We start from the raw sequence: 4,770 nt of genomic DNA, 5'->3' as shown, positions 1-4,770 counted from the left end.
TTAATACCAGACTCCACTATTTTATCAGTGTGCTTTTGTCCTAGTTTGTCTTGGCTTTCCTCCAAAGACCTTGTCATTAGGAAAATGACTTTGCTGAGCCACCAACCGAGCTTTTTAAGGGAATGCAAGGAGTTTATTTGTTTGTACAGCATTACAGAACACTTAACTATGCCTACTGATAATGTATTCACTTTATTCTCTCAAATATTTTAATATTGTGACTCCCTGTTTCAGACTAGCACCTAGATAGATGGTCACAAATAAACCAAAAATAATCTGCTGCGCCCATATGTGCTAATGCAGTCATTTTTGCGTTTGCATTATAATCACAGAAATGGGGCTTTCAGCATTGATAAGAGTGGAATCTTTCACTGCGAGCAGCAGACTCAACGTCATTGTCTTTTGCTAGCTGGATAATTGCAGTGCAGGGCACAATTTCATTCTTTATTCTTTAAAATAATGGAACAGCAGGCAGTTGTTGCCAGCAGTAGGACTGTACAAGACCTCTGATGGTGCCCTGTGGATTTTGGCACCAAGACATTACTAGAGGATCTTTTCCATACTGTTAACTGGCAAAAACCATGGACAACATGAAAAGCAAATAATTGATAAGAACAATATGACTGAATAGGTTCTGTATCACAAAAGAGAAAGCTGACCTGTTGGACATAGGAGGAATGGGCAACCATCAAAACCTCCATCTCCATCGGTCTTGTGGAGTTATGGAGACATATGAAATACAAACAGCAAATTGGATTGATGAGTAGTCATAATTAATTTTTATCTGCCATCTTTGTAAATGTTGTAAAAGATGATGTTTTAGAGACATGTCTGATCCTTAAGGCTACAGTAGGTCATACTACCGCAAGCTTCTTATTCAGAAGTATGAAACACATAGCTGTTTTTTATGCCCTCTGGCAGGGGAAAACACTGCTTTTTATGACTGAAGGGTGAAACTTGCTATTGTGATTATATAATCTGCCTGCAACAAGCACAGTTGTTTAGAAGCACACATTACTTGCAAAGGGGTTTAAGAACATTTTCGCATAAAATAAATGGCTGAAATGTAAGTAAACTCTTTTAGAGCAGTTTGATGTGAAATGCTTTGTATGTATGTAAACGTGGTGAGTCAGAACTGATCATAGTGATACAAACCAGAAGTCTAAGGAGTTTAAATGCCTCTAAAAGCATTCAACATTACAAATGCATTGCTTGATGGTCATTATTTAATGATAGTTCGGAGTAGGTTTTGGCCTAAAACTGATTATTCTAATACACGTTGAAGGTGGAGGTACATGGCAATATATTCACCAAAGAAAACTCCTTTATAGATGATAATCACTTTGTGAACCTGGCTTGTATGATTATTTTAATACAGCAAATTTTCATACAGTTGTAATACAGTCCTTTTAATCAAACATTTTTCTAGATTTTCTGATTTGAACTAGTAATATACACCTTGAAATAGATTTGCTTTTGTGGCACTTTTTTAAATTAATTTTTTTCAGCAGTGTGCTCACTTATCGCATTAACCAGCGAGAATCATTAAGCATACAGAGTATACACATACTGTAACACATAACAATGGATACATACCATGCACACTCACTTTAACATTAACACATTTTAACAATTCTACTATCGATGTATGCATAGTAACAAATGGGGCAGGTCAAGGGATTCTGCTTTTCTCAGATATGGAGCTCATAAGGAAATGATGGACAAAAAGTCCTGTAGAAACTGTAAGAATTTCACTTTCTGCTGTGATTATGTTTAAGGTTAGGGTCAGGTTTTGGTTAAGTTTAGCCTACATTTAGGTTAGACTTAGGGGTAGCAGGTTAGGTTTATGTTGAAGTGTAAGTTAAGGTAATAGGTTAGGGTAAAGGTTAGGTTTAGTTTTGTCTATGTTTAAGACTTTTACCTTTAAATTGTAGGTTCAGCTAACAAAACTTTCACTGGTTTCCTTCTAGAATTGTCTGTTCAGGGGCGCGTCAGTAATTTGTGCATATGCACGACTGTCCAACTGTAGTACACATTGTACAAATCCTGAAATAGTCTTTCACAAATGTACAAATTCCTCTTGAGACTAGGCTGAGTTTACAGAATTACACAATTTGGCTTTCAGACTTTCAGGGCATAGCCAAACTGTGCCTAGGGTTGTGGATAAAAAAGAATCACCTGGCGATATTATGCCAGACGCTGCATCCTTGTTTGAGATTCACAACTATCTTACCATCATTAACATCACATTTAAAACTCAGAAGGCATGGGTAGGCTCATCTGTGGTTTTGGATTATAAATAATCAATTATTCAAATAATCAATTAGTATTGTAGATATGATGTTCTTATCAATATTATTGTGAAGTTACTGTAAGTTTCTCTAAAATAAACAAATCACACACAACTTCTATTCTTTGTCATTTTGTGTAACAGTTGATGTTTAAACAATGAATTTTGCAGCAATGCTAAATATACAGTATTGTGCAGACATTTTAGGCACCTAAGCACAGTAATTAAAGTTGTTTGTTTTAGAATTGAGTACTTTTGCCTGTAAATACTCCAGCTCACAGTAGAAAAGTAAGAAAGTACACATTTCTAATTTTGAAGAAAGTACTGTACTAGTAGAAAGTACTGTGAGCTAGTTTAAATATTAAAGCTTGGTTCTAGATGGTTCTTGTGGGGGCCCCCAACCAGCATATGCATTTATTCCGTCACCAGCTTACCACATTATATATATAAATAAATGCTAAATGTAAGTGAAAAATAAACACTTGCTGCCAGGATAAGGAGCTTTTGTATCCTAGTGTTTACAGATGCCTAAAACTATTCTTGCACAGTTCATGGATCTTCCTTTCAAAAAAAGAGTAGTTCATTAGGGTTTAAGCTATTCCAATGACTGCAGAGTGCATGAAGCTGACAAAGTGAACCTGTAGTGCCCTGCCGCAGTGTAATGTCACTTTGCACCTCTGGGTGTTTCTTTTCATTTACAGGTTCCATCCTTAAGGAATAGGAGCTAAATCTCAAGGACAGTAAAATGTTTTCATCCAGTTGGACATTACCTTAGATGTTTACAGGCATTTTTAGAGCTGTCTAAGAAGCATTTAAACTGAGAGGAAATTGCTGGTAAGCGTTGCTGTGAAAGGCATTTGGCATACAGGGTATGGGGTGGCAGGATGCACGTCATGAGGGAGTCATGTACTTTCCGTTTGTTAGGGAGGGAAACGAGCAGAAAGAGAAGGAGACATATTAATAACACTTAAGAGGTTGAAAGCCAGAACCCGAGAGAAGGCAGAGACGGCCCAAAGTGGAGAAGAGGAAATGGGGAGAGATGAGGGCAGCAACAGAGAGAGAAAGAGATGGGGGCATGGCATCAAAGGTAACAGTCTGTGCATGCTAATAGGGGAAATGTGGCAGCGCTGATGCTCAGTGCCATAGCCCTGTAAGGAAAGCTGTTGGGAACTGTGTGTGTATGTGTGTGTGTGGTCAGCATCATGCATCTCAATGGAGACCAGGTGTGCTGGCCTGACAGCACAGAGCAACATTCTTTGTAAGGAGTATCAGAATGTATCAGAATGGAGACAAGCACAGGAACTCACTTGGCCTTTCTCTCTCTCTCTTTTTCCTTCACCCGTTAGCAATTATTCTTATAAATGCATTGATGGAGTGCTGCTACACATACGTCAAAATTTGCCACAGGGCTCCTGCGAGTGGTGTACATACACACACACACTCACAGTGTGGCTCTTCCATCAAAATTTAACAACTCAAAGGAAGTTACATAGCAACCCTTTGTCGGTTGAATTTTAACAAGACAAACATTGTTTACAGTTTGTTAAATACTTTTCTATTGTATTTGCAGTTCCAACTGCAAAATTAGCGCACAGAGTCCTCATATCTTCAGGAGTTTGTACTTGCTTGTCGACCTTCCCAAGCCAGTACTACCAAGTACACTAGTCCAAACATGGCATACTTTGTACTGAGAATTCCCCACTGTCTGCTCACAAACGTCAGAAAACAGAACACCGCACCTGAATAAAAGCAATGTCTCAAGTAAACACAATGGGTAATACTTAGGTCAGCAAAAATGATCAAGGTCATGTCCATATATTGTACAATAAGTCAATAACATAATTATCGTGACAGGCCTACTTAGGTACTAGGTATTCCTTTTAAAAGTACTTTAGTGGTATAATACTGAAACTGGAATTATTTTAGTTAATTACATAATTTACACCCTTTTTAATGCTTACATTTCATTGTGAACATTTCATTGTGAACATTGTGAACTGCCCTGACAGTTGCTGGGTTCAGTCCTCACTCCGGCCACTGTGATAGGAGTTTGTTTTGTTCTCTCTGAGTCTGTGCAGCGTTTTTTCTGGTACACTGCATACTCTGGTTTCCATGGTAGGTGAATTGGCCAGGCTAAATTAGTCATCCTAGATGTGAGTGAATTGTTGAGTGACTGGTACAATGTCTTAGGGATATTCCTGTCTTTGCCCACTGATTTGGGGTAGGTTCCAGACCCACTGCATCCCTGACCAGGACAGAGCAGATAAGAAGATGGGTTAAATAGATAAAATTAAATTTTATTTTTCTATTTTTAAACATCCAGTCAAATTCACATGAATGTAAAATGAAACTGCCTATAGGTACACTCATACCCCTTTGTGTAACAATAACTAAAAAAACATTATCTAATTTGAAATGTAGCATTATTGAAATTTCCACTTACCTAACAACCTCGTAATCCAGAGGATACAGCGACATTG

The sequence above is a fragment of the Salminus brasiliensis genome, chromosome 3 (genome assembly GCF_030463535.1).
Source record: "Salminus brasiliensis chromosome 3, fSalBra1.hap2, whole genome shotgun sequence".
NCBI classification, from domain to species: domain Eukaryota; kingdom Metazoa; phylum Chordata; class Actinopteri; order Characiformes; family Bryconidae; genus Salminus; species Salminus brasiliensis.
Note: the sequence above shows the minus strand (reverse complement) of the source record.